This window comes from Malaclemys terrapin, chromosome 16 (genome assembly GCF_027887155.1).
Source record: "Malaclemys terrapin pileata isolate rMalTer1 chromosome 16, rMalTer1.hap1, whole genome shotgun sequence".
In the NCBI taxonomy this organism is placed as follows: domain Eukaryota; kingdom Metazoa; phylum Chordata; order Testudines; family Emydidae; genus Malaclemys; species Malaclemys terrapin.
The window spans coordinates 7,063,080-7,082,560 of NC_071520.1; the positions used below are offsets into that span (position 1 = coordinate 7,063,080).

Here is a 19,481-nt window from a genome sequence, read left to right on the forward strand (position 1 = left end):
GTGGCAGTGCAGTCAGGAGCTAAGCAATAACCGAGGAAGGCTCGGCCTTGGAGAGAAATGGCTGTAATCATAACCACACCCGTCTCCTCTGCTCCGAAGTGTATTGTCCGCTGAAAAGAAGCAAGTCTGGTTTGGAGTGGGGTTGTGGGGGGAAATCACAAGAAAGTGTTCAATTAATTCCTCATTTACAACACAGCACTGGGCACATTGCTGTTCTCCGTCCCTGCCCCTCTCCCTCACCTACTGTCAGTATGTTTAGAAACAGGCTGGAAATGAATGTTTCTTTCCTGTGGGGTAACTGTCACAAAGGATAAGATTGTTTGTTATGATTCTATGAAAGGTACAAAGCCAAGTTTTAGAGATCCAGTTTATAGAGGCCTGTGAATTGGGCATGATGCCAATTCTACATTGGGCATAGGGCTAGTGAAGATTTTTAAGTGCTCAGATTCTCCAGCCAAATGCCTGAAGAGGCAATATAACCCATCCGGTAAGACACTGAAGGGGGAGTCTAAATTTCCTTGCCGGTAAAATGAGAATAATGATTAACCTTTACCTTCCCTTATAAGGTGCTGTGAGATCTTTGGATGAAGAGTGCTATATAGGAGTTTGTTATTAACTGCGTAGCTATTGGGTGGAGGTTGAAAGACAAAATGAAAATAGAGCTGGTCAAAAAAAACCAAAAACAAACCAAAACACCCTGCCTTGAAAAATGTGGTTTTGTCAAAAATGAAAAAGTTGTGTGGGAACATGTTGATGTCCATGAAATTCTACAGGGAAAAAGTCAAATTGTTTTGACTTCTCATTTTGTTAAGGTCAAAACCTTTTTTTTCAATAAGGTAAAAATGTTTCATTTTGGCTTTATAATTTTGATCAATTTAATTTTGATGTTTATATTTTAACATTATATATTTCATGTTATACACAATATTATATGTGATATATGAATATAAAACAAGAGTCAAATTAAAACATTTTACCTTATCAAAAAGGACACAAACTGAAACTGTTTGTTATCTAAATGAAACATTTTGATAGTCCTGAATCAGTTTTTTTAAAATTTTCACTTCACAGGAAATTTCAAAATTTCACCTTTTTGTTCCAAGTTGGAACAATTTTTTTTTTTTTCAAAATGTTGGAATTTTCCATGGAATGGAAATTTTGGTTCATAATGACGTGACTCTAGCTGGTCAACGGAGCAAATCAAGAAATACCTTATTTTTCCCCACAAAAAATGTGCATGGAAATTAAACATTTTTGTTTTCATCGATATGGGGGGAGGGGGAGAGATTCATTGAAAAAGCACAATTTTTGTTGCCAGAAATCAAACATTTTAAACAAACAAACATTTTAATGAAAATTTCTGCTTTCCCATAGAAAAAGTTTTCATAGATAAATGATTGATCAGTTCTAGACATTAACAATGGTGGTTTTGTGTGTGTGTGTGTGTGTTTTACAGAAATGTAACAGCAAGTAGTTTGGATAGTTAAAGGCCTTAAATTTTGTGACTCAATTCACTGAAGGCATGTTGGTCTCCAGTATAATGGCACAACTTGTTGGGTATGATTGTGTGTCTTTGTTCTACGATAGCAATGATTTAACTGTGGTCCCTGGAGCTTTGCAGGTGACCCCCGGAGACCTGTCTGGGCAGATGGTGCCCTCTACTCTGCCAAATATCTAACTAAGAAGGTGCATTAAAAGAAACTAAAAATGCATTAAATCCTTTCTTAATGTTGCCTGTCTGTGGAAGCGTAACCCACTGCTCAGTGTGACCCCCCACCCATAGCTGTTGAGAGTAGAAAGCCCCGTATTGTAGCTCAAGTTGTAGGGTTATGTGGTTTTCCATTCTGGAGGGCCTGAGTTCAGGCCCTGCTTTGTCAGCCAAGATGGCAGTTGGCAGAGAAGCAATTACTGTAGTTCCCAGTGATGCTAGGTTATTGTGAATGTGAGGGAAGTGGCCAGTGGGAGAGGAGGTGGTAGCCCTGAGACAATACATCTACTGTCCCATACCATGAAGAAGTTAGAATATTCCTCCTCTGGATTATATCCCTGCTGGAGGGATTGTGCCTCAGGGATGGTACAGTCTGAGCCTGGCCAGCTTTACTGATGGTGCAAAAGGGGATGGTAGAGCCCATTGGTTCACCTTGACCCCTAACTACCCCACCCTTTGGTGGAGGTTTGTGCCCATCCTTCAGGAGGATGCAAGGCCTGCATTTGTGCCTGGATCCAGCTTTGGAGATGCAAAGGATGCACACCTCCCCCTCTCCTTTGTGCCTCTGGGCAGGAGCTGGGCCACACTATGGAGTGTTCTGATCCCCCTGGGAATCTTGCGAGAGCCTGCACTGCTGCAAAACGGGCTGGAAATCTTAGACGCCAGCGTTTGGCCATGCCTCAAACCCTGGATCCCACTGAACAGCGGTAACATTGTACCTTAAATTGTCATTTGTCCAAGACTGAAGCCAACAATGTCTGGACTTTGCAAGGCCTGCTGTTATTTGTGGGAAGGGAGAAGGAAGACAAATTTTCTTTTGGTGGTGGACTCTTCATTTAAAAAAAAATTGCTATCACCTAAAAGTGGCTCTGCTTTGGAATGTTCGAGAGAGGCCTGTGGGGATCAGGGGTCAGAGTGATGGTGAGGGAATTAAAGGCTTTGAATAAATGGTTTGTTCCATAGTTGGACAGTTTATCCACTGGCTTGGGAAAATGGGATTACAGGATATCCAATGTGGGAAGTATTTGTGGGAGGATAGATAGAATTACACAAAGTCTTAAAGCTGCACAACCATGGTAGCCATTTCAAAACATTACATAAAGCAGAAGGAGACAAAAGAGGACAAAAATCAATGTAGTAATTCTATTTTTGTATTTTATTTACTTATACCAATACTAGCATTCAGCCCCCTCTGCACTGGGGGAGACTGCTGTTGTCAGGGTCTATGGGTTTGAATTCCCTCCACTGAGGCTCAGTCTACACTACCCGCCTGAATCGGCGGGTAGAAATCGATCTCTCGGGGATCGAATTATCGCGTCTCGTTGGGACGCGACAATCGATCCCTGAATCGACGTTCTTACTCCACCAGCGGAGGTGGGAGTAAGCGCCGTCGACGGGGAGCCGCGGAGGTCGATTTTGCCGCCGTCCTCACAGCGGGGTAAGTCGGCTCCGATAGGTCGAATTCAGCTACGCTATTCGCGTAGCTGAATTTGCGTATCTTAAATCGACCCCCCCCCCCCAGTAGTGAAGACCTGCCCTGAGACTAGGGCTAGCTGGTTTGGCCCTCAGGCCAGTAAACGAGTCCATCTGGGCTGGGGCAGAATTGGTGGCCTGCCTGATTGGCTGCAAAGAGCCATCCAGTCTGCAGTTACGCTCAATAGCTGTGCCAGGCTGATGGCTTATCTATTTGTGCAGCAAATAAATACAGTTAAAAGCTTCAAATTTTTAAGTGTGAGATTTGACAGCACTTGGAAGGATCAAGTTGAAAATATTAGTGGTAAGTGTACAGGCAGAATCAACTGTATTTTTGGAACTTCCTGGGGGTGTGGATAAGGAAGCAGCAGTAATGCAGTACAGAGAGCTAACACCAATTATTGACTACGCCGGTCTTCACTTTGGCATCAAAACTGAATTGGAGACAGTTCGACTCAAGCCAAGCTCAGGTGTTGTGAATGCCATGTGGCACCTTCATCACAATGCTGATGTACTGCAGATAGGCATTTCCCTCGCAGCTGTTTCTAAAAACGTCAGTCTGAAAGTTTTAACCTTTTGAGCTAAAGTCATTGACAACAGTGAAGAGGCAAAAATTCAAAAATGTCTCACGTAAGTAGGATTAAAGCGTGGACAAAGGATGTTGGCGAAAAGAAAAACCTAAAAAAGAGATTCATATCTATAGCGTCGGGGGAATGCATTATAAGTGGAAAATTATACCTACGGAGGTAGATATGGAATTATACAATGAAATTAAAAGAGGAAAAGGAGTGGTAAATAGGCAAGATTTAGCAAATCAATATGTCTGTGATAAATGGGGACACTACTGCCAAATGTATACCGATGGCTCCAAAGATGTAAGAACAGGCAGAGGGAGAACAGCATTCTCTGTTTTCACTGGGAATCAAGAAAGCTGCAAGGCTATCAAATTTTGTAGTCCTTTTGACTGCTGAACTGGCAGGAATAATGCTGGCATTAAGTTGAGTCAGAGATGTGCCCAGCTGCCACGGTCATCCTGTCCTGCTTCCTTATTGGGACTGCTGGTGATCAGAAATAGAACTTCAGATATCAGAAGTGATACTTAATGAATTACTACTGTTAACGGAATTGATGCAGTTGGGTGGAATCACAGTAATAGCCGGGATCTCAGCATGGTGGGCAACAACCTGGCAGACAAAGTGGCAAAAAATTGCTGTCAAACATGAGCAAGTTGATTTGGAGATCCCTTTAGGTAAACTGGAGATTAAAAAAATCTAATTGAAAAAAGACATTGAGAGGAATGGCAGGAACTATGGGCAAACAAAATGAAGGGGAAAGATTCTGTGAATTAGGCCCAGGAGTCACAAATTCCGATATACTCCAAGGGCCTGGGGGGAGAGGGAGGGGAAGAGAGAGAAGTGGCTCTATTTAGAATTTTAACTGTCCACTGTGGCTTAAATAGTTATTTGTTTCTAATAAAGAAGGTTTATGTGGAACGTACATGGTCCAGGAAACAGGTGGTCATCTCCTGTGGGAATGACAAGAGGCTACCATCAAAGGGGGTATTTATCTGAAATAACACAGAGGCCCTAAACTATTCAAATTTTCACTGCAACACCTAGAAAGAGCACCAGAAAAACTGGGTCCTATTTTAAAAAAAAAAAAAAAAAGCTACATGCAATATCACAATTCTTTAAAAATACTGGGAAAGATGAAAGACTAATTCTTGAGTTACTGAGGTATCCAGTACTCGATGGTCACCGAGTCAGCAAGACAGTCTGCATCACCATTAAACAAAGAGGTTGCTGGCTGTTCAGGGCTTATGCCTGCAGTTGTAGTGTCTCTTTTGCTTCCCTTGTTCCCAGCCTTGCTCCAACCCTACTCCCTTATCCAGCTTCTGACTCCAGCACTGACCCTTGGCTCTAACTCCTGGTTCCTGTCCCTGGCTGTAACCACTAGGCAGGGAGGTCTGGCTCTAATCACTAGGTATGACTGCCCATGCCCCAGTCCCTGAGAGCAGTTAATTGAGGAGTGAGCTTTTATACACAACAGCAAACCCCTGCTCACAGAAAGCTCTGCGAGTTTTACATCTGTGCAGAATAGATAGGAAAGACTCAACAAGACTAGCTTAGAAAAACTTTCCCCTGGTCATGTTAGGGCATAGTTTCCCCATCACTGCTGTTTAGCATATTCCTTGGAGGTACTGGCCACTGTCAGAAACAGGATACTAGATGGGCCACTGGTCTGATTTGGCATGGTAGAGCTGGTGTTCTGAAAAGTACCATGCTATACAATCCCTGGGGCTCACTTTTTCTTCCTTAGAAAGAATGAAGGGCTGAGCTGTAGTGATTCCAACCAGTGGCTCCAGGAAGCCTTGGATGCTTTAATGGGCATGCTAGTAGGTGCCTGGGAAGACAGTTTAACTTGCTCTGCCACTTATGGGGCTCCTGCCAATATAACGATAAAGTTGGTCTCTCATGGCTTGGTCTCTCATCCAGCATACGGAGCACATGGTGGCATGAGGGTGATATTGGCATGAGTTTGGGGCGCCTGCATCACTCACAACAAGCAAAGCCCTTAGCTTAGGCAAGTCTTGTCAAGCAAGTGCCAAAAAACCCCAACCTGTTATAACCCTAACAGCTGGTGGTAGTATGACACTTTAGAGAAAAGATTCATGTGTGTTTTATTTTTGTTGGGAGGAAGCACAGTCTAGTGGATCAGGTACTGGACCGAGTGTCAGGAGACATGGGCCAATCCTCTGGCTCTGTCACTGACCTGCTGGGTGACCAGGGGCCTCTGCCTCCCCTCACCCTTTGTCTGTCCTGCCTTTTCAGACTGTACACTCTTTGGGGTAGGGGCTGTCTGTCACTATGTTTGTGCAGGGCCCTGCACAACAAGAACTACTGTAACAATAATCAGATCCCTCCACCTGTGTGTACGTTACTTTAGCATGAAGGTCGGAAACCCATGACTGCTGGCTCCTTGGTAGCCGCTGCAGCCACACGGCCATTCGACAACCCTAGCAGAGCAGCAGACAGGCACGTCGGAGGAGCCTGCTCATGGAGGCCCTGATTGGCAGTGTCTACTGAGTCCCCTGGTTGGCTCCAGTGTGTTATTTAAGGCCAGGGGGAAACAGTTGGAGGCTATCTGTGCAGCTAGGCAGATCCTGGCTTCTTCTTGCATTTCCTGATACCTTGCCTGGCTCCACTACCCCAACCTTGGCAGACACAATGGACTTTTGACTTGGCACAGCTCACAGTCTCCAACCTAATCCTGCAGCAGGACATCGGGGAAGATTGTGGCTACTGGCCTTGACCAGTGCCTGGGATCCCGATACTTAATTTCTTTTTATAAGCTTCTATGCGACAGGACTATAGCTATGAATTAAAAAGAGGGCCCAAGGCCAAGATTTGGGGGTTGGGTGGGTTGTTTGGGCTCATTATACAGACAAGCTTGAACAAAAGTCTAGAATTAGAACAGAATTTCCCTGAAGCTCAGGGGTATTTAAAGCCAAGGTTCTGATCCAGTTTCATCTTTAATATGAATAACTGTTAAAAACCTATGGCCCTGGTTACATGCTCAGTTACACTGAACTTCCACCTATTGACTTCAATGAGAGCTGTGCTCATGGATCTGAACGCAGAATTGGCCCCCCATGACATTTTCATTTACATCAGGATGTCAGTTTTACAGTTTGTGATTTCACAACCCATAAATGCTAGATGTTAGAAAGCAGGACCCCTGGGTCCTCAATAGGATATTGCAGGTATTTCTAGTCCTGATGGGTCACAAGATATCAAACTTTAAAACTGTTGTTGGTCCACCACTGAATATTGCCCAACGTGGACCAGGGCAAGAGTTGCTTTTTTTTATTATATTATTATTAGTAGTAGTGTGGAGTGGGGGGGATTGAGGGGTTATGCCTCATTTCCCCAAGGGAGGGAATAAATAGTTTCTGTTGCATTTGTTCTTACCTGGGTGTCTGTTGAAAGCTGCTCAGAGGTTTGGCATGTGTGAATTAGCCCTGGCTGAGGAGGTGAATGAGTAGGTAGGGAGCAGGTGAGCTGCTCCAAGTTGAAAATGAAATGCTGCTTATCACAGGAGAGTCCCATATATCACCTGGCTGCAGAAATAAATATATTTGCAAACCGGATATCGTTAACCCCTGGGGTATGTGTTTTTACATGATGCATAAATGGCTTTTGCAACCTGCATAGGACTGGAGCTTTCGATTGGCTGTCAGTTACATCATAATCATAGCTTGAATGTAAAGGTTCTTGAAATTACATGGTAATGAAAACATTCATTTCATAATAGTAATTAGACACCCAAGGCAATATATCTCTCGGGGATTATTGCCTTTAGCTTTGTGCTGTTTGGCACATGCTATAATCACAAAGAAATGCACTGCCTGTCAGGTCACATTACTTAAACACAGTCTGTATAGTCACCTCTTAGATGAGATGGCTGGATTAGGGCCATAAAATTGTATGGACAGTGGTGGCTCGAGTTAGTGTGTGTAACTGTTCCCGGTAATGGTTTGCAGCTGTGAGAGCTCAGCTTGGAAACAGCCTCAACTCCGAAGCTAGTTCTCCCCTCTCTTACAAGCTGGTTAGGGGCTTAGTCAGCCCACTGAACAAGGCAATGGATTTAGGAGAGAATTCTGTGGCCTTTTACTTCTGTGTCCCATTCGGGGCCTGTAGATAGAGTCAAGAAACACCCAGCAGACCGGCTCAGTCTCACAGGTGCTGCCTGCAGAGATTTTCATTGGTCCAGTCCCAAGGTGGATTGCCTCCACTGCCTGCTGCCCATAAATAACAATCTCATCATTTACAGGATTTCCTGGAGACTGCAGCAGTGAAGGAGAAGGCAGGGAGGAGGAGAGGGAAGGCTACAGCAAATTGTGTCACTCCAAAGTTATTTCACAGGTGTGCAGTCAGACTGGGCACCTGCAGGAGGCCAAGCGTCTGAAACTATAGGAGAAGGTCCCCCTAGTCCAGTGCCAAAAGACAGGAGAATTGCAGCCAGCAGGTGACCCCAAACAGGTGCTTCCTACCCCTGCTAACAGCATCGGAGGAGACATGAAGGGCCTGTTACAGCCTATGCTGCCTGACTGCTTCACAACTCATGTTTCCCGTTGCCACCCTGAATGGCATCATGAAAGTTCCACAGTGCCTGAAGAGGCTATAAGCCAAGCTGCTGGGAGGTGGTCAGCAAGGGCTGCTTGGTTCCAAGCCCTTCATGGAAAGTTCTCTCAGGAGCCTGCAGGAATTCTAACAAGATGGCATTTGGAGGGATGCAGCCATTTAGGACAATCGCGTTAGCTCAGACTCCCCAATGCTGCGCTCCTCCCTCCCATGTGCCCTTTACCTTTATGTTCAGGTGGGGGAAGTTGTAGCTCATTCCCAAAAGTGAAGAGGTGAGGGGCTGATTCTGTGCTGGGGCTGGTGACTTTTCTTGACAATTTAGCAAATCTGAACTTAAACCGGTTTCATGGTGGTCTGTTGTTTGACCCGAACATTAACAAGCAGATTCACAGATTCCAAAGCAATTCAATGTTCATTCAGGTCTTCTTGATCCTTCCAAGATCAAGTAAGTAAGTAATCTGGCCCCCAGTCCAGCAAAGCACTAAAGCTAGGAATCAACCTGTTGTCGGCACAGAGGGCCCGAGGGGGCAACAGCTGTGTTCGTTGCCCGGTGTGCTTTGCCCCAATGAACACACCAGGGTGGAGAAGCAGACAAAGTTTATTCAAGAGCTCTGAATAGGCACTAGGAGACCAGCATGTCTCAAATCAAGTGCACTGATAGAAGCAGTTTTTCCCTTTTTATCTTTTTTTTTTTTCCTTCCCTACCTCCCCCTGCAGCAGTTACATTAAACGATCTTGGCTGTGCAGCTTGGGAACATTGTGAACTTCTGCAAGTTATTTTGTCCTTCAGCTAGAAGCATGTAGATTTCCCTTATCACTACCGCTTTCCAGCTGCTGGCCTGTGAGGTTAGTAAAGTTTAACATGGAGGGGCTTTGGTTCACTTTGGCCTAGAGCGGGGGGGCTTCATCGACTCTCGTGGTCTTCCACCCCCCCGAGTTACCTAGGGTGATGCCTAGTGACACCAACAAACCTGATGGAAGTAGTATTCACATGCTTAAAATGCTTTGCCAAATCAGAACCCGATTGCTCTGAACCTTGTGGGATAAGGTCCAAATGTTCAGGTCAAGTAATAGTAAAGAAGCCAATCAATGGAAGATTCTTGAGGCAGGGACAGTCTGTTCTGTGTTTGTACCGTGCCTAGACAATGCGATCCTGGACTAAAGCTAGGGATTCTTAGAGCTATGGTAATACAATAATAATTATAAAACTGAGTTCAGCCTTGAAAAGTCCAAGTAAGAACCTGCCCTCAGATGGGCACTTCGTGAATAGAGTCTCTACTCCACTCCTAGTGCAGATGCATGCATGTATGTTCCCTTCCAGGGGATTCCCTTTATTCTTACCTTTAGAGCAAAAGGTAAATCTTGGTCTTGTCCCTGCTGAATCTTTCTAAAGTTTCTCCTTGCCAGATCTCCTCTCTAGTGTGTTGCATTTAGCAACAGCTACACAGATCATTTTACGCTCCTGGGATGGCACTGAGGCCCATCCGGTCTGACTGCCAGGATGAGTCAGCAGATTAGCCCTATGAAGGGCCTTAGGAACCTAGCAGCCCATCACAGGCACACGCACAACTCCCAGTGATTTTAGTGGGAGCTGTGCCTGTATCTTGAATGGCAGAAGTGGATCTGTAGGCCACTGTGCATCAGACAGGCCAGGGAGCAGTACAAGGTAAGGATGTTATTGTACATTGCATATATAATTGAAATACCTACAACTGACAGTCTAATCTTCTTTACCAGGGACTCCACAAATTCCCTCAGTGTAGAGGCCTAAGTTGTCGCTGCTTTAAGGAGAATCCAAGTTTATTTGGAGACCAGAGCACAAGGACTGCTTGAATTGGGGAAAGACTGGTTCTCCCTTTCCTTGCCCCATGTGCAGTCATTACTTTCTAGGCCAGTGGTTTTCAACCTGGGGGTCCTCAGACTATGGCTAAGACGTCCAAAGGGGCCTGTACCTCCATTTGAAGTTGTTTAGGGGTCTGTAAATGGAAAAAAAAAGTTGAAAACCACAGCTCTAGGAAATAGGCGTTAGATGGGCACTAGAGGAGGAAACTACCTTAAAGGACAAAAAGCTATGGGCCTGATTCTCATCTCCCTTACACCAAGTTAGCTTGACTGGCTTCAGTAGTTACTCCTGCTTTGCACATAAGTCAGAGAGATCAGAATTAGGCTCTATTGCATTAAACTAGAGACAGGCCTACCCCTACAACACAAATCCAAACACCCCTCCCCCTGCACTTTGCAATTCAGCTCCAACTTTGGTAGCTCAAGCCTGTCCCAATAGGTTAGACATTTTGGCTGCCAGGTAGGGCTTTGTCCTAGCTGCTGCGCTGGCCTCCCCCTGCATAACAAAGGCCACTGTAGTTTAGAAGTGGAAAACTGTTCTGCAGGCCATACAATGAGCTAGTGAAACAGTATAGTCACCAGGGGACAAGTGGAATCCAAAAGGAAAGCAAACAAGGTGGGAGAACAATAATCCTCTCTTTCTCTACTGCAATGATTCCTTTGCCTCTTGCTCTCCCTCAGACTGTCTCAGGGCCAACTTTAGGCCGATTCCCCCGAATCAGGCCCTGCGCCTAAGAGGGCCCCACGCCCAGTGGCCTTTTTAATTTTTACTCACCTGGTGGCGCTCCGGGTCTTCGGCAGCAGGTCCTTCAGTCACTCCGGCAACACTGAAGGACCTGCCGCCGAAGACCCGGAGCACCGCCCGGTGAGTACAAGCCCCACGAATTGGGCCCCGCACTTAAAGCTGGCCCTGCCTGTGGCCTTTTGACACGCACACCGAGGTACCTCACTGCCAAGTCCCTGTCCTAGGAGGGGAGGGGAAGGGAGGGAGAAGGTTGCAGGGTGATCTCCTACCTCCATGCAGCCAGTGGCCTGTGCTTGCCACTGCCATGTTGTTGCCTCAATGCTTATTTATTGACAAAATTTGCAGAATTTTGCAGAGTTTTAGAATATTGTCCACAGAATTTAATTTTTTGGTGCTGCATTCCCTCAGGAATATGGGGGGCTGGGCAGTTGGGGGGCTGTGAGGGGCACTGGGAGGGGCTGTGGGTGGGAGATCGCTGGGCATAGGGATCTGTGGTGGAGATCTCTGGGTGAGGCGCCACTGGGCATGGGGGTTGCTGGGCAGAAGGGGGTGAGGGGTACTGGGCAGGGGGGCAGTGTGGTGGGGCATGCTGGCAGGACAGGGGAGCAGGTGGGAGGGAAGTGCAGAGGTTAGGGGTGAAAGCAGCACAATTAAACTGTTTTTAATAGAGTGCACGTGGCAAGTTTTCCAATACTATAAGCTTCTGTTTGTGTTGCTAAGAGCAAATCGGGCACAGGGGCACCAGTTTAATAATACTGCATTGGGCCCCATAAATCCTAAGGATGGCCCTGGATGGTCTCATTCATTTTGTTCTGTTTCCTCTTGCTGTTGTTCTATTTCATAGACTTGTCTCTCCTTTCTTAGAGGTTTTTAAGTCAGGCTTGACAAACCCATCCTGGCTGGGATGATTTAGTTGGGGTTTGGTCCTGCTTTGAGCAGGGGGTTGGACTAGATGACCTCCTGAGGTCCCTTCCAACCCTGAGATTCTAGGATTTCTCTTCCTTCTGTTTTCCTCTCCCTCCCACTTTTTCTTCTTTCCTTCTCACCCCTCCTTAGTGATCCAGGTGTAATACCCTAGTGGTAGTTTTTCCACTTATTTATCCATCCCCTTGATGCACACATCTTTTCAATGGAGCATTTGTATACCTAGGCTTCAGAGGATTCGGTTTTTATTGGTGAATGTCAGTAAACATCGATTTCCCCATACAGGAAAAAACTGATGAAAAAAATATTTATTCGATAATCAAAATTTACAGATAGGCAAAGTAAGAAAAATGTTGCTTGAGAACTTAGTCGAGTTTGAGTTCAGGATAGTTACTGTGTGTATTTGGACATATGATGTTGACAATTTCTGTTCAAGGGTGATAAAGCTTTAACTTTTTGAATCTCAGTGTCTTCTGCTATTAAATAATTGCCTGCTCCCCAATAATTCCCCACAACTGTAAAATTTTAAAATAAAAATAGTTTAAAAATGCTTTAAAATAAATATTGATATTAGCCATCAAAGTTATAACAAGTACAGATTGAATTCTGCCAACCCTGTGTACACTGTACCTTTTGGAATATTTTACATTTCCCACATGAGGATTTTGATTGCCTGTCTCCCTTTGGTTAGAAGTGACTTTTTGGGGGGGGGGGGGGGGGAGGGGGGGATTACTAAACACGACTTTGCTCTTTTTAAATTTTTTATAATGCACTTCAAAGACTGGCCTAGCCAGCTCCTGGGGATTGCTCCCCTCATCGCTGCAGCTCAACAGAAATGCTGGTTGTTTAAGGGCCTCCCCCTGCCCAACAGATTCTCCTGGGGGGCTTTGCAAAACTTCCCCTCCCTCTCTCCCCAGCACTGCCCCAGAGCTTGTTAAATTACTCAGGAAATCAATCATGGTTAAGGGCAGATTTCAAAGCTAGAAGAATTCCCCATTCAACAGGCAGATGGGTTGACTACTCTCATTTAGCCCTGCAAGCCGTGAGCCGAGATCATCCAAGGGTTCACCTCTCGGCCTCCCGGCAATCTCGATGCGCAAACAGCTTTTAAAATGTCCTTTATTTTTAAAAGGGTGAACTTGATGCTCATGAAAGAGAGAATCAGGTGGTTTACAACCTGGCACAGTGCATTGGGCCACTCCACCACTCTGGCTATGCACTTCAATCCTGAGCTGAGACACGCCCGGCTCTTCCAGTCCTGCCCTAGATAGCGCAATCCCATTGCTAGGTCAGTCCTAGCCCCTGGCCTCCTGGCTATCCTGGGCCAACTGTGCTACTGATCTGTCTATGCATCTTAGCTGCAGCACCCTCTGCTAGTCCAGTCCTGCAAACCGCTACAACTCTGCCAATGCACCCCAGAACAAGTCTGAACTTCAGCACCCTCCTGCGTTCAGCTCTGGAGCGCCTTACACAATTAGGCCAGTGCACTGTTGTCTCCTGCAGCACCCCACCTGCCACGCCATTTCTGGCTCAGCTCCCACAGCTCATTCAGTGCCCCTCAGTCCCAAACTGCAACACGTGCCTACTACGGTTGTCATGAGCAGGGCCAAATTAAGGCCATTGAGGGCTCTCAGTACACCCGCAGTGAGACCTCCTATAGACAACCGCACCATGGCCTGGCATCACCTTGGGGTGGCAGCAGGTTTCCCTTAAGATGAATGGGGCAGTTCACAACTCTTGAACCTATTGTTTCAGGCTGTCTTCAGACTCAGGCAGGCATTGGATACACTAGGGTCATGGCTCCAATCCTTTCTTTGCTTCCAGGAGTGCTAGAAACTGTTTAAATGGAAGCTGAGATTCTGATCTCACCACATGACTCCAGGAGCTAGAGCCCCAGACAGGGGCACATCCTGCCTAGACCTTAATCCAGCTAGGCTCTTAAACTCCTCACGGCTCTGTTAATGCCCCTCAGTCATGACCCACAGCTATTCCACCACTCCCATGCTGGGTAGAGATTCTCAGCACTGGAGGCCTTTTATACCGAGCACAAATATCCACTGCAGATTGGAATGAGACAACAACAACAGCCTTGCATCCCCATCCCCACAAGCTGTGTTACAGTTCCTATTGCTGCTGCTGGGGCCAAAAAGGCAAATCCCAAAGGCACCTCTGGTCATAGATGCACCCTTGGGAACACAGAGGGGCAGGGGGGGTTATCAGCTGCAGAAAGCCCTTCAGTATTAAAGGGATGTGCAGGGAGGAGGAAGAGGGAACCACAGAAAAAGAGAAGTAAAGGGAAGTATCACGGGGCCAGTACACCCCATCCTCCTGGGGGTGGGGCAGGCCCACCATTAAAGCTAATAGGCCTCCCCTGGGCTGCAGGGAAGCACAGCACACAGGCCAGAGTCAGAGGTGGCTCAATGGGCTACCCACTAAAGGGGACAGCCAGGTGTGGGGGACCAGGCCCTCCCTGCTCCCCTTTATACTGCAGCAGCAGTTGGAGCATGCTCAGCAGGGTCAGGGGGCGTGGCTTCTGCCGCTAAGAGCACTGCTTTAACCCCTTCCACTCCAGTGCAGAACCGGTACACCCCATCACAGGGAGCTTGCTGCACCCATACAATTCTACCAGCATCCCTGGAGGTGCTGGGAGGAACGCAGCTGTACATTTAAATGACTGATTCTTGGGGCATCTCCAGGTGCTTGTCCTCCCTTCCGTCTGACTGGTTAATTGCCATGGGGGAGGTTTCGGCCCCACTGGGGTTATGCAATGTCTATGCCCATTAGAAAGGTGATTCCTTGTCTGTTATCTCTGCTCCACATCTCTGCCTCCACTAGGGGGCTCCCTCACCCACAGAACTGCTGAGCTGGGGTCAGGCTTCGGGATGGCCTTCCCTCTACTCCTCATATCCAACCAGGGGTTGGAACCAGCTGAATAAGAAAGAACTCCCGTGTCTTGTTCGATGCTTGGGGTGGCAGGGGGATTGTTTCTGTGGGTTCTTCCTAATACACTGCAAACTAGGGGTAATGCACAGTTGCCATTAGGGATCTGAGTGCTTTTGGCCTGGATTCTTATTTAGTTCAGAGAAGAATCAGCCCAGGTCCTTGCTCTGTTAGCTCAATGCCATTCACTGTGCTCAGAATTAGGAGGTTACTCGTGCTCTGGGTTTGGCCCCAAGGATTAGGGGGCTGGGGACCCTCCCTATGATTGCAGTGAGCTGGGTGTTCCACCCACCCAGCCCCCGCGGGGAGAATGCATTGCTCTGCCGTCTTTGCATGGAGTTTGTTGCCTACACTTTAGAAAGGGTAAAATAATAAAGAGTAGGGAAAGGCTGATTTTTGCCCCATTCATCTGGGATCCCAGCCACCTTGCTTCTCTGCCTGTGCCCACGGCTCTAGGTTCACACGGAGATCTGCTGATGCGTCTCAGACCAGACCTGCATCCTCTTGTTTCTATCATCCTGGGGTCCCCACTCAGCTCTGCTAATGCACCTAAAATCCACCATGCAGCACCCCCGCTAGTCCAGTCCTGGGTGTCCACACATCGATGTCCCTCCGTCCTGACCTACACCACACTCCTGCTTTTTTCAGTCCTGGTCCATCCCCCAGCTCAGCTAGTGCATCTCAATTCTAACAAGCAGCATCCCCTGCTATTACGGCCCTAGTTCTCCCCGAGCAGAAACTGCAAATGCCACCAACCTGTGCCGCTTTTTCAAGCGACACAAGTGATATCCGTAATTCATTTACATCCTGATGATGAACGGAAGCCTCCATGGAGGAAGACTTAGTTCGCCGACCCACTGCACTGCATAGCCCTCCAGCAAGATCTGCCTAATTTGTTCATGGCACGGTGTGAGACTGAATCCTTGTAGGTTCTAAACACCTCAGTTCTGAGAGTGCGATACCTGTAACTCAAGGCAGGTCTTGCACATTTGGCTTATGAGGGCAAGCTTGACACAGCACACTGACTTAGCCAAGCTGAGATGATAAAACAGTGCAGCCTCTAACAGCAGCAAAGCAGCATTCATTCCTGCTGTATAGACTCCATGCGTTGTGCACCGCACACACAGTTCATTGGTAAATCACACACGTGCCTGGGGAGCTGGGATTAGAACCTTGATTTCCAGAAGTCTAAAATGCACAGGCCTCAACTACTTGCGTCTCTTAGCTAGTAGCTGGAGCATCTCTCTAAACCACGGCATAAGTCAGCCACTAGAGGGCAACATCTGTATATTTAGGCTTGGAAGGATGAGATTATCGGTAAATGTCAGCAACTCTCGATTTCACTGTACACGCACAGACAAAAATATATCTCCATTGATAATCATTGAAATGTACAGATGGGCAAAGGAAGAAGAATGCCACCTAAGAACTTACTAGACTTTAAGGATGTTTACTTTGTATATTTTGACATGTGATGCTGACAATTTGTGTTTTAATGTTATAACTTTTTGAACCTCGACCCCTACTTTCATTAAACGATTATTCCCCCCATAACTTCTTACAAGAGTGAACATTTAAATTAATAAACATAAAAAATGCTTAAACCCCATAATTTTGGGCAACTGTGAAAATTTAAATAGATAAAAATGCTTAAACATAAACATCAATATTATCCATCAAAATAAATAAAAAAAAATTCTGCCAAGCGTACTTAAATCACACTATGGTGATGAGAAACATCCAGAGAACACAGCAATATGGAATGGGGCTTTAGGAATAAGGTTGACAATAACATACTGGGAAACAACCCTCTGGGCAAAAGAGAGGGAAAAGAAACCTACCGATGAATTTTCAGAACCCTGCTGTATGTTCTACGACAGGCAGGGTTGATTTCTGATCACCTGTGACTTGTGGTTTTGTCTCCTTGAATGATTTGGTGTCAGTCCTTTAGGCAGCCTAAGTGGATAGCAGACAATTCCTCACCCACACACTTCTGGTCCTTAAATGGAGTTGGCTGGGTAGGTGGGTGGGGAACATTTTTAACTTCACCCCATGGCAATGGAAAGGGTTAATCCATCGCTGCTGCTTATGGGGGAAGTCCCACAGGATCAAGTGTTTGTCTCTGGATGTTCACGACGTCTCTCAGGGCGCAGCTTTAATGTTTTATATTATCACCAGGGGTGGAGAACTTTACATTTCGTCTAGCTTCTACACCTCGGAGGTGCAACACGAGACATGATTTGGGAGCAGGGTCCGCTGGCTCCAGATCCCCCTAGTGCAGATTTTAGGCGACTTGTTCCACTGCACCACGGTTCAGAGTGGATGTTTTGCCACCCACAGCCTGGGTCCCACCTGTTTTGCCTATAGTCGCCAGAGAGTAAATTGTGCTCACACTCTGTAACATGCCTGCTCCTTTAACAGGGATGCATTTAAGAAGCCTCTGCCCACTGTTTGTTGGTTTGCTCCACAGAAGATGCCTTTACTTCCCAGAACTGTCCCTTTAACAGGTCAGGTCTCCAATGCATTCTTCCCCTACCAGTGCCATGGCTGGAGGTTTCTTGTTTCCTCAGAGGCTCATTTCACAGTGTGCCATTCATAGTTTGTTTCATCTTCTCCTTAAAGAGGCAAGCGCCACAGTGGGCCCCACCGTATCCTAATAAATGCCAGAGGAATTTGTGATTAAGCCGTTCCATTAGCGTTTTATCCAGCAGGCTTTTGATTTGGTCGGTCATCAGCCCCAGGCTCTGCCCTGAGCACCCCCACTACCTCCATGTTTATCAGGCCCCGAGTGGTGGGAGATAGGAAAGGACTACGATAAGACTTTTCAAGTGGCAGTGTGCTGTAAACATTCCCACTGGTGCTGTTAGATTAGAGCGCTGGGAAAATGCCTCAAGCCCCCCGGACCACCAATGTGTCATGACAGGGCTAGGGGCTGCAGAGTTGTTGAAAAGCCAGGTGGGAGGAGCTGGTGGGGCTGAGAGTGCATCAACTAAAGTACTTGGCTGTCAGGCAGCAGGACTGGTTATTGCCTCACAGGATACATGGCTCGAATGCAGTGTGTAATGCACACCCACAGGGCCCAATTTTCCTGGGTGCTGAGCGTTGACTACAGGGGAGTTGGGACTGATTAGCCCTTCTGGATCCCAGGCCCCTCCGGCCTGTATATATCCAGGCCAACACTGAAAGTGCAGGGCCGACGAGAAGGGGGGGGAAGCCGGTACAAATTACCGGTGCCCGGCGGTCCGGAAGGGGGCCCGGGGCCTGGCTTCCCCCCCCACCTTGTCGGCCCTGTTTAGCTGGTCCGCCCTTGCTGGGGGGCCTGAAAAAATTTTTTCACCAGAGCCCGAACCTGCTGTTGGCGGCCCTCTGAAAGTGACTTAGGGTTTGGCTCCTAAATTGAGATTTGAGTAGCCAACCCTCCAGCTGTAGTGCTGGACTCTGTCTGTCGGGGCTATGTTTAACAGCTCAGACTAGATAATCATCACAGACAATTTTTAAATTGAGATTTTTCTGAAAGATCTGCTTTAGGAATGATTGGGGGGGGGGAATTCTCTGTGTTATACAGGAGGCCAGATTACATGAGCACAACGCTCCACTCTCCCATAGGAATCTACGAATTCAGTAATCCCATCTGGCCTTAAATTCCACAACTCTGTACGCTTTGACAGCCTTTCCTGTTCTCCCAATGGGGAACGCAGAGCGGGTCAACACTCAGCCTTTCCATTTCACAGGCAAGTTTGACTTTTTCAGAAGTGTGTTTTCATTTGAAATTAAAAATATTTTCAAAATTTCCCGCCAGAAGGAATTTCTGGACAATTTCCCAAAAATGAAATGTTATTGTGGAATGGCAACCTTCTCTAGAATGGAAAGTTTCCAACGTGAGAAAAAAATGTCGTTTTGAATTTGGGAGGGAATTTTTCATTAAAATCAACTTGTTTTCCAAAGGTTCCAATCCGGAGGAAAATGGCATTTTGCATCAGAATCATGTTTCAGAAAAAAACAACAAAAAAAACCCAGCTCTAGTAGAATTCCTTGGTGTCCTTCCATAACAACGTCCCCAGTTGCCACAGGCCTCCAGGGACATCTAGAAATCTGCAGGATTTACCCAATAATCTGGAGAGATCCAAGAAACAGGTATATTTTAGGGTACAGAGGCTGTTTTATTGTGCTGTGTTTGTGAGTGCAAAATGGTAAGGTGTTACCATTCGGCATACTACTCATTTTGACTGGTGTAAGTGACTTTGCACAGTGCTGGGCAATGGAGAAGCTGGTCCACATGGCTATAATTTTAACTCTGAGCTCTGGCAACACGTACAAACTAGCCCATCTTTGCCAATGCACGTCAGTTCTTGTACAGGACACGGAGTGCCTGGAATAATGCTACAAAGATGGGTTCTCATGTGCAGTATAGGCAGTAAATTTGCAAGTCCAGTGTGGCCTCATCAGAGGAGGGATGTGAAACCTTATAGGGTTTCGCAGAAAGTGATGCTGGTGGTACAGTAGGTGGTGCTCTTTCCACTGAGAGAGCACTGAACCACTGCCTCAGCATGCGGTTTGCTAGAGCTATGCAAAATCTTCTCAGCCAGACCCAAAACTGCAAAAAAATGTATCTAGCTCCAGGTTTTGAAACCTGGATCTCAGATCTTATTGATCAAAATGTGGCCAACACAGGCTCAGCTTTCAGCAAACCGGGGCTCATTTATTG

At 46.6% G+C, this 19,481-nt stretch overlaps 1 long non-coding RNA gene across 1 annotated transcript in view; it reads right to left on the bottom strand.

Moving 5' to 3' along the window:
* Nucleotides 1-17,328, bottom strand: part of LOC128824932 (uncharacterized) — a 92,838-nt gene extending 75,510 nt beyond the window's left edge. Inside the window, exon 1 of the long non-coding RNA XR_008442546.1 lies at nucleotides 16,618-17,328. This is a non-coding gene — a long non-coding RNA (uncharacterized LOC128824932). The remainder of the gene's footprint in view (nucleotides 1-16,617) is intronic.
* Nucleotides 17,329-19,481: the final 2,153 nt, after the last annotated feature.